Below are 11,592 nucleotides of genomic sequence, written 5' to 3' on the forward strand. Positions count from 1 at the left end.
AGCGAAATAGACTTTGCAATCTTTGAGACATATAGTTTCGATCTTCAAGGGAACTAATAACAATCAAGTCAGCGAAATAGGCTTGGTTGTTAGAGGAACCAAAATCTAATAGTAATCAAGTCAGCGAAATAGGCTTGGTTGCTAGTTGAACAAAAGAGAAACTGTCTTGAGAAATTAGGTCTAACATAAAGTTATAAGTTTAATAGTTTGGTTTGAGAAGGACTTGTCGTTAGGATGAACCAATAACCCCAAGGCTTTTATCTTTTATTATTATTTTCTTTTAAATATATAAAAATACAACTTTCTACCTTATAAACCTTTAGTCTAATCATTATCTAAAGTTAATTGAATTCATAACTCCCTGTCGGAACGATACTCTTTTCATACTACTTCGGTAAGACCGTGCACTTGCGGTTTTATCCCATCAAGCTTTTGGCGCCGCTGCCGGGGAGTTATTGTAATTTGATTAACTTTTTAATAGTGGTTAGTCTAAAAAATATATATATATATATAATAATAATATATATATATTTCCTTTTCTTACCTTTTTATTTTTTTATTTATATATATATATATATATATTTAAAATATATTTTATTTCCTTTTCTTATCTTTTTATTTTTTTATTTTATTTTTATATATTTATAAAATATTTTATATATTTATCTCTCTCTCTCTCTCTCTCTATAAAAAAAAAAAAAAAAAATATATAAAATAAAAATATATATATATATTTATATATAAAATCTCTCTCCCTCCATTTCTCCTTATTTTATTTTATTTTATTTTTATTTTTTATATTTTTTTTTATTTTCTATCTTTAACCGTTTTGATTTCAGGGATGGCTCAAAGAAACACACAGTAATAACGATATGGCTGAAAAACGTGCTCTCAAAGAGTATGCAATCACATCTTCAGATGAGCCGTACGATGCTATTGTGTACCCAACGGTTGAGGATATTAAATTTGAAATAAAGTCTGCACTTATTTACCTGGTGCAGCAAAATCAATTTTTCGGATCACCCACTGAGGATCCGAATTTTCATGTTTCAATTTTTTTAAGACTCAGTGGAACTTTGAAGGCAAACCAAGAGGCCGTAAGGCTGCACCTCTTTCCTTTCTCTTTGAGGGATAGAGCTAGTGCTTGGTTTCATTCATTGCAAATTGGTTCTATCACTTCATGGAACCAAATGAGGAAGGCATTTCTTTTCCAATTCTTTCCCCATAGTAAAACTGCTCAATTGAGAAGTCAAATCACACAATTCACTCAAAAAGATGGTGAATCTCTTTACGATGCGTGGGAGCGTTTCAAAAAAATGCTTAGGCTTTGCCCCCATCATGGTTTTGAGAATTGGCTTATTATCCACACTTTTTATAATGGTCTTTTGTTTTCCACAAAAATGAATGTTGATGCAGCTGCAGGTGGAGCTTTAATGAATAAAACTTTCACAGGAGCATATGATTTGATCGAGGACATGGCATACAACCACTATCAGTGGACAAGTGAGAGAGTTATCACTGAAGGTACTCCTCCACCCTCTAAAAAAGAGGAAGGTATGTGCCAGGTTTCTACCCTTGATCATCTATCTGCTAAGGTGGACACACTTCTTCAAAAATTTGATAAATTAACTGTAAGTGTCGTCACACCTGCTCTTGTTTCACCACCTTGTGAATTTTGTGGAATACTTGACCATACTGGTGTTGAATGCCAACTAGGTAGTGTTGCTAAAAGTCCCGAGCAAAATTTTTATACCTTTGGACAACAAACAACACCACCCGTTTATGCAAGTAACGAAAGAGTCCCTCAGAAATCCAGCTTGGAAATTTTACTAGAAAAACATGCTATGGAGCAATCCAAGCAATTTCAAGAACTTAAAAATCAAACTGGATCTTTGAATGACTCTTTTGTTAAGCTTACATCTAAAGTGGACTCCATTGCTACTCACATTAGAATGCTAGAAACTCAAATCTCTCAAGTAGCCCAAAAAGTAGCTACTTCCTCTCAAACCCCTGATGTCTTTCAAAGTCAAACTGAAGCCAACCCCAAAGGCCTTATAAATGCTATTCAACTTAGGGACGGTAAGCAGTTAGAGGACCCCATTATGAAAACTAAGACAATTGAGGGTGAGATAGAGAGTGAAAAGCAACAAGGTGAGAAAGTCATAGGAGAGAGTGATAAGCCAATCGTTTCACCACCTTATAAACTCAAAATCCATGTCCCACAAAGGCTTGTTAAGCCTAACCTCATAGTGATTGAGAGTTTTTCCACCCCTTGTGTGATTGAGAGTGAAACCATTGAAAAAACTATGTGTGATTTGGGAGAGAATCTCAGGTTGATGCCACTATCCCTTTGGGAAAGATTGGGTATTGGGTAGAGAAACCTTCTAATCGTCAAGCTGATGACTCTAAAAGAGCGCTTCGTGGGAGGCAACCCATGAGTTTTATTGCTTTTATTTTGTTTTGTAGGTATTTGTCCAACTATGATGTGAAAAAGAGAAAGAAATTTGAAGCCATTGACCAAAAAAAAAAAAAAAAAAAAATCTTCCCTCTTTTTCCAGAATGTTGGCACGGCCGTGCCAACCCATCAGCAAAAAAAAAAAAAAATATAATTTTTTTTTTTTTAATTTATTTATTTATTTTTCCCATATCCATATCAAATAACATCTATAATTCTCTTCAAACTTCACCAACAATCATCCACCCACACCCAAACTAAGCTAAGGTCAATGGCATCAAAAACGAAAGGTGAGGATATTGAAGCCTCCGGAAGAGGTGCAAGCAAGAAGCAATCAACAGCCCGCAATTATGGGATCCAATTCAAGGATTCCGAGCAAAGAAATAGGTATAATTCTCTAATCTCTAGAACTATCTCTCCTTGCAGGTACCCAGATGTTAATGCTTTGGATAGACTAGAAATAGATGAGCATTTGATTAGGCTATTGAATAAATTCACAACCCTGTGCTTAGGTACCTTCACACGGTTATTGCTTGCACCATATGGGGTAGAAAAGAGGTAGGAATGATGAGGAATGTTGAGCTATTTTTGTTGTGGGCTATGCTTTATAACCACCATGTTAACATTTGCTATTATTTGATTTATTATCCTTTTTCAATTGCTAAAAAGAAACCGGATATAAAGACGACATAGTGGTAAGTGTAATCATCACTTTCATTGTTAAAAAATGGCGGTAAATGTGAACAAAGGGATAAATAGGATTGAGGGAAACTACTATCTAGACTTAGAAACCCTCACTACCATGTTTTTTTTTTTAGAATCCATGGCCCTTCTCACAATTACCTATATGAGTGGAGAGTCAATAATGCTAATTGCTTGATTATTCTACCTAATTCGGACATTACTAATCCGGAGGTGGTAGAAAACTTTGTTTATGTTGGCACTAACCCACAGGTACACAATGATGGTGATGATGGTGGTGATGAAGAGGAGGTAGGTGCAAACTTGCACCATGAACAAAAAGCCGGTGGAAACTATAATGATGAACGGTGGGCATGGATGCAAACCAAAGTTCAAAGAATATTCACCCAGCAACAATGACAAGGTGTTGAAATGATCGGGCTAAGAAACGATGTCCTAAGGGGCAATCAAATAAATGAATAACACAATCCAATGTTCCGATACATGATGCAACACCTTCACCTCCAAGGTCCACCTTCTAGACTTCAATAAAATTGTGAGCTTTCCTCTTCCTCTACTCTTACTCTACTTCTCTTCTTTCTTCATCCTCTTCTTCTTTTTCTTCTTCTTCTTTTAAATCATTGAGGACAATGCTTCTCCTAAGTGTGGGGGGAGCCTAATAAAGTGTCAGTAGTCGTAGTGTTTCCAAACTCCCTTGAACTTTATTCTTTTGTTTTGTTTTATTGTAAAAGGCATGGTTAAGTAGCTAATTTTTATTGAAAATATCATGACACAAAATTTTCATTGTCTCCTCTTATTTGGTTGATTCTTGTACATGAAAGCAAACTCTTGTGTTTTAAGTCTTCTTGATATACCCACATCTTGTTTTAAAGTGAATAAAATTCTCCAATGAGAAAAACACAAAGTTGCTTCCCTTGAGTAAATGTATGAATAGGTATTTTAAGGAAACGCGTTTTAATCTTAGTGGTGCATTAACCTTTAAAGATTCTCAAAGTGCCAGTAGTATAAGTTAGTATAAGGGAGTTGATAAAAAGCCAAAAAGCCAATAAATTCCAAGATCTCATCATTGAATCTAGATTGGGGAAGGAGGTAGGCCCTCCGACTTCCTACGTGAAGATGATTGTTATCTTGAGGAAAAACTTTAAAACGCATCATTGAATCTAGATTGGGGAAGGGGGTAGGCCCTCCGACTTCCTACGTGAAGATGATGTTTTAAGGGATACCATTGAATCTAGATTGGGGAAGGGGGTAGGCCCTCCGACCTCCTACGTGAAGATGTTGTTCCTTAAATAAAGAACTTAAAATGTGCAAATGGCAAAGAACAAAGATTCTCAAATACTCCCATCTCTCTTATATGAATTATAGAAGGAATCTTTCTTGGTTGGTTTAGTGCTAGGATTAGACCATGTTTCCTCATAATGCCTATCTTATACAGAAGCAAGAAAAGGGTTGGACTTCACACACACACTCACTTGAAACTTGATCGTTGGGTTGAATAAAAATTACAAGAAATGCTTGAGTTTGTGATTAGTGTACATTTGGGATTTAAACCCTTGAGGAGACATGTGCTTTAATTGAACTGTCATTTGATATAATTGTTTGTGCTACCATGTTTATGCCTTTCGCTTGAGGACAAGCAAAGATTTAAGTGTGGGGGAGTTTGATGAGTCATTTATTATCTATTTTAATATGTTATTTAGTTTAGTTTTATTTAGATTTAGGTTTATTTTATATTAATATTATTTCCTTTCTTGAACTATTTTACTACAATTGCATATTGTTATATTTTAGGAACGAATATTTGATTGATTGAGTCTTGGAGCAAAAGAAAGGGATTTGGAGTTGATTCGGTACGAAAATACGAAGATTTGGAGACAAAATATATCTCCCCCAAAGTCAGAAGCTGGGCACGGCCCGTGCTAGGATTGGCACGGCCGTGCCACCCTCCAGAACACCTTTTGCTGCTTTTGCTTGGATTCTGAGCTATTCTATTTTGGTGCACAATCTATCGTGGAATATTCTTGGAATATACTTGCTTAGATTTTAAGTCGAATGTGTACTATAAATAGAGTAGCTAGCCATCACAAATATTCATCTTTTCTTGGAATACAATATGTGACAATTGTCTTTCTAATAAAAGTTCATTTTACTTTATTGTTATTTACTTTTATGCTTTCTCTCTTCTTCCCCTTGTCTACGATGAACATTAGTGAGTAGACTTCTCTTGTCTTGGGATTGTTGGATAAGTCTAATGACATAATCCTAACCAAACCAAGCTTTAAACCTTAATCTTATGTAACCCTAATTCCTTATCTAAATTCACCGCTTTAACATGGATCAACCATTATCAAACTGTGGAAACGAAAGTGGAGGGTTTGATAATTGTTTATCCATCATCTCAAATATCAATTCATAAAACGAAAGTGGAGCTTTGATATTCGAACAAGTGAATTTAGACAAGGATTGCAAAGTCAGCGAAATAGGCTTTGCAATCTTTGAGAGATATAGTTTCGATCTTCAAGGGAACTAATAACAATCAAGTCAGCGAAATAGGCTTGGTTGTTAGAGGAACCAAAATCTAATAGTAATCAAGTCAGCGAAATAGGCTTGGTTGCTAGAGGAACAAAAGAGAAACTGTCTTGAGAAATTAGGTCTAACATAAAGTTATAAGTTTAATAGTTTGGTTTGAGAAGGACTTGTCGTTAGGATGAACCAATAACCCCAAGGCTTTTATCTTTTATTATTATTTTCTTTTAAATATATAAAAATACAACTTTCTACCTTATAAACCTTTAGTCTAATCATTATCTAAAGTTAATTGAATTCATAACTCCCTGTCGGAACGATACTCTTTTCATACTACTTCGGTAAGACCGTGCACTTGCGGTTTTATCCCATCACTAATGTGGACATTAATGTGGTTGCTAATTCTGTGCAGAACAATAATGCTGGTGTTATGACAGTGTCTCCTAATGTTAATGCGGTCAACATGACTATTCAAGGAAACTCTTCAAACTCTGATGTAGCTCACACCTTGCTTTCTGAAGATGTTTTGATGCTGACTAATGTTGTTGAGTCAGAACAAAAAGAACATGAAGACATTGACAGTGATGGGGGAAAGATGAAGAAAAGGAAAAGAAGTGCTAAAGACAAGGCAAGTGTAGGGTCTACTACTGTATTTATTAATAATAATCTTGTTTATGAGGATGAAAATGTATCGGCAGGTCCTGAAACTCAGGCCTTCCGGGAGTCATGAGTCTTGTCAGTTGGAACTACCGAGGCCTGGGAAACCTGAGCGTAGTTCCGAAGTTAAAATTCCTAGTCCGGTATTATAATCCGGATGCTCTTTTTCTTATTGAGACATTAGTCCAAATAAATAAAATATAAGAGTTTTGATGTCTTTTGGGTTATGATTATTGCTTTGCTCCTGATAGAGTTGGAAGAGGTGGTGGTATTGCGTTATTCTGGTGCAAATCACTTAATTGTACTATTGTGAATTATTCATCAAATCATATTAATGCTAAAATAGAGGGAAAAAACAATGTTTCTTGGTTATTAACAGGTTTCTATGGCTATCCTGAGAATGGCAGAAGAAGAGATTCTTGGAACTTTCTTCGTCACTTTGCAGGCAACACTAATCTTCCTTAGTGCATATTTGGAGACTTTAATGACATATTGCATGCACAAGAAAAGAAAGGTCGTGCAAAGAGACCAAATTGGCTTATCCGTGGTTTTTGGAAAGCCGTCGAAGATGCTGGTCTTATTGATATGCATATCGTGGGGTACCCATTCACGTGGTTCAAAAGTTTAGGCACTCCACGTGCTATTGAAGAGAAACTCGACAGAGATTTGGCCAATGAAGCTTGGATGCAGATATTCCCTCATGCTCGTTTGGAGAATCTAATAGCACCATCTTCCGATCATTATCCAATCTTGGTAGAGAGAGCCCCGGTGCAGCATCCACATAGAGGTTGAAGGTCTTTCAAATTTGAAAATGCTTGGCGTCTAGAGGAAGGTTTGAACGAAGTGGTGCGGAATAGATGGCTGAATCATAGTGATAATAATGTTATCTCAAAACTGAATGCGTGTGCCGAAGAGCTCACACATTGGAGCAAAACGCATTGCAATCGGTTACGAGTCGATATAGAAAAATGCAGGAAAGAGATGTTACGGTGTCGTGGTAATGCAGGAACAGAAAATGAGCTGCATTTTGAATCTCTAAGAAAGCGAATGACACAACTTCTGGTACAAGATGATTTGTATTGGCGACAGAGAGCCAAAACTCATTGGTACTGCAAAGGCGATCTTAACACTAAATTCTTTCATGATGCAGCTTCATCTAGAAAGAAGGTAAATGGTATTCCCTTTCTTAATAATGATGAGGGAATTTGTATGACTGATGATGCAGGAATGAGGAACATAGCACGTCGTTATTTTGATGAACTGTTCGAAGAGAAGGCTAGTATGAGATCCCCTATTATTGACGTGCTGCAACATGTTATAAGTGATGAAGATAATGCGCAGCTTACTGCTCCTTTTCAGATTGAAGAATTCAAGGATGCAATGTTTGCAATGCAACCGGATAAATGTCCGGGATCAGATGGCTTCAATCCCGATTTTTACCAACATTTTTGGAACACATGTAGCGCGGATATATACCATGAATGCTGTCAATGGCTGAATGAAGGTCAATTTCCACCATCACTGAATGCGACTAACATTGCTCTTATTCCGAAGGGTAATGAACAGAGATCAATGAAGGATTGGAGACCCATTGTGCTGTGTAATGTTCTATATAAGCTAGTGTCGAAGGTCCTTGCAAACAGGTTAAAGAAAATTCTCCACAAATGTATAGCAGAAACACAATCTGGTTTTGTCCTCGGTAGATCAATTCTTGATAATGCGCTTGTTGCTATTGAGTTGGTTCACTACATGAAAACCAAAACAAGAGGTAATGATCGGAGTGTAGCGCTAAAATTAGACATCAGCAAGGCGTATGATCGAATTGATTGGTCTTACTTGAAGGATGTTATGTGTAAAATGGGCTTCTCATATAGGTGGGTTGATTGGATCTTGATGTGTGTAGAAACGGAGGATTATTCCGTCATCGTTAACAAAGATATGGTTGGTCTGATTATACCGGGTCGTGGTTTAAGTCAGGGTGACCCTTTGTTGCCATATCTCTTTATTCTTTGTGCAAAAGAGCTTTCAGCGCTAATTCGAGATGCTGAAGCAAAAGAAGAACTCCGAGGTGTCCGTGTCTGTAGGAATGCACCGGTGGTGTCCCATTTTCTTTTTGCAGATGATTGCTTTTTATTTTTTCAGGCTGAGGAATGTCAAGCGCAAGTGATGAAGAGAATTTTAAATACATATGAGGAAGCTTCGGGGTAAGCTATAAGTCTCCCAAAATCTGAAATATTTTACAATCGAAATGTTCAGCAGCAGCTTCAACAAAATATAACTCATATTCTCGGAGTACAAGCGGTGATGGGCACTGGTAAATACTTAGGCTTACCGTCAATGGTAGGACGTAGTAAAAAGTCAACCTTTGGCTTCATTAAAGACAGAGTGTGGCAAAGAATTAATAGCTGGAGTAGCAAGTGTTTGTCTAGATCTGGAAGGGAGGTTATGATTAAGTCTGTCCTTCAGTCAATTCCCTCATATGTGATGAGCATTTTTCGGCTTCCTAATTCCTTGCTAGAAGAAATTGAGAAAATGTTGAATGCCTTCTGGTGGGGCATGGCGGTGCAAGTAATAAAGGAATTCATTGGTTGGCGTGGGATAAATTGTCGGTTCACAAGAGGCATGGTGGAATGGGATTCAAAGATCTTGCGGCGTTTAATGTAGCAATGCTCGGAAAGCAAGGGTGGAAATTCCAAACTGAACCAGACACTTTAGTTTCCAAGGTTTTCAAGGCAAGGTATTATCCTCATGGTAATTATCTCGGGTCCAAATTAGGACACAATCCTAGTTTTGTTTGGCGGAGCATTTTTAGCGCAAAACTGGTTGTGAGGCATGGAGCGCGATGGAAGGTAGGATCAGGTTATGATATTCCTATTTTAGGGGAACCTTGGCTCGGTGTTGGCACTAGTATCACTCCGGTGAATCCTGCACAACAAATGGCTCTGCAAGGTTATTCGGTTAGCCACTTAATTCATCAAGGAGTAAAGTGTTGGAATGACGAGCTTGTGAGACATGTTTTTGAAGAAGGAACAACAAAACATATTTTAAATACACCAATGTTCCCACAAGTAAATGATGACAGACTAGTGTGGAAATCTGAGAAGAACGGACAATATTCAGTAAGAAGCGTGTAGCGTTTGTGTATGGAAGACATAGTGGATAATTCTCATCTTAGGAAGAATGGTCATTGGAGTGGCATATGGAAATTGAAAGTGCCTCAGAAAGTTAAGAGTATGGTTTGGAGAGTGTGTAGGGAATGTTTACCTACGCGTGTAAGACTAAACCGTAGAGGTGTTATGTGTCCGTCATTGTGTGTTAAGTGTGATAATACGCATGAAGGCTGAAGGTGAGAAAAACACAAGAAGGGGGGTTGAATTGTGTTAGCTTTTTCTACATTTTCTTCTAACTGAAAAGACTGATTAGAAGCAATTGGAATACTGCTTCTGGAGTGATGTTCAGAACTAGTATGCAGCGGATAAAACAGAGAGAGAAAAGAAGAAGGACACAAAGCAATTATACAGGTTCCTTCCACAAACCGGAAGTAGTCATGTCCCCCTTGCACTTCCAAGGAGAGTTCACTAAAATGTAATATCTGATTACAATTGCTCACTACTAAACTTAGTAAGAGACTTCAAATTCTCAAGCGCAACTGCAAGCGACTTCCTATGCTCCTGAACACAATCAAGAGACTTCTATTGCTCAAGCATAACTGCAAGAGACTTCTCAATTCAAACAGAATTACAAGAAAAATGTTTGAGGTTGAACACTTGATATACAACCAGTGGTGTTCACAATACAAATCAGATACAGACTCTTTAAGACTCTAGAACTTCTAAGATATAAGCTTTGATAAGAAATTCTAAGTGAACTTTGAGTGTAGAGAAATTTCAGTAGAGTTTTGGCTCTTGTAAATTGTTGTTGAGTCTTATTTTGATGTCTGAGTTATCATTCCTTTAAATAGAGGTGTGAAAGAGAAGTTGTGAAATTGCCAGCACATTCAAAAAGAGTCGTTTGAAACTTTGATCAATTACGAGTGATCTTTTGCCTGATTTGGTTATTGTCCTATGAAGGATCAATTTCAAATGTGTTCCCATTCCGAAGGAACATTGTTGCAGGCAGAGATGTTTTTCTTGTCTTGTAGCAGAGACAAAAACAGAATGGTGGAAGTAGTCACTTAATAAAACAACAACAACACATCATATAAATCACATAAATCGACTCTAAATCCAATAAAATACTTAAATAAACAAATAGGGCGTTACATTCGGCAGAGGGGTATTTTAAAATACCTCTTTGCCGAAATTTTGTCTGAAACAACGAAACTTTCCGACTTTAAAAGACTAGTAAAAACAAGAATTAAACAGTAAAAAAAGGGGGTATGACAGATGCCCCTATTTAAGTTTCTTCGTACGGAGATTTGAAATATGAAATTTTTTATTCGACGGGCCGAAGAGACTTAAATACAGAGTACGCCATTTTTTGACCAATTTTGACTGTAAAAATGCTATGAATGCAATTTTATAAATGCTCACGATGCAAGTATGAATGCGAGACGGCGAAGATGATTCGACTGTGGAAAAACATCAAAAGGATACCCGAGCTCGTTAAAGAAATGGAACTGACTCTGCTGGGGAAAAAAAGGTTCATTGGGTAACAAAGGGGTGTCTACTATCGCATTGATAGCTCTATGAAGACAAAAAACGTGATTTAGTGACATTTCTCAAACAGACACACTGAGGATGACTTTGTTTGATAAGATAAGGATCTGCAAGCTATCCATTTGGCTTAATGAAAGTTTGCCAAAATGCGTTGGGCTTAATAAAGATTTGCCGGAATCCACTAGGCTTTGATAAGAGTTTTGTGAGAATCCACTCGGCTTTGATGATAGGTTCTCCAGAATCTACTGGGCTTTGAATAAAAGGTCTCCAAAATACACTGGGCTTAAACAAAGCTTGGCAGAGTCCGCTGGGCTTTGATAAAAGATTTGCCAGAATACAGTGGACTTAAAAGGTCTGCCAGAACACACTGGGCTTAAAAAAGATTCGCCAGAATACACTAGACTTACACAGGTTGTGCCAGAATACATTGGGCTTAAACAAAGGTTTGCCGGAGTCCACCGGACTTTGATAAAAGGTTTGCCATAGTACATTGGGCTTAAAAGGTCTGCCAAAACACATTGGGTTTAAAAAAGATTCGCCATAATACACTGGGCTTAAACAGATTGTGCCAGAATACACTAGGCTTAAACAAAT

The 11,592-nt window shown here is 37.1% G+C and overlaps 1 non-coding gene across 1 annotated transcript; it reads right to left on the minus strand.

Annotated features, from left to right (window-relative positions):
* Positions 1-1,238: 1,238 nt before the first annotated feature.
* Positions 1,239-1,345, minus strand: LOC120579796 (small nucleolar RNA R71). The gene has a single exon (XR_005645541.1). It is a non-coding gene; the product is annotated as a small nucleolar RNA R71 (small nucleolar RNA).
* Between the last annotated feature and the right edge of the window lie 10,247 nt (positions 1,346-11,592).

This window comes from Medicago truncatula, chromosome 3, assembly GCF_003473485.1.
Source record: "Medicago truncatula cultivar Jemalong A17 chromosome 3, MtrunA17r5.0-ANR, whole genome shotgun sequence".
Taxonomy (NCBI): domain Eukaryota; kingdom Viridiplantae; phylum Streptophyta; class Magnoliopsida; order Fabales; family Fabaceae; genus Medicago; species Medicago truncatula.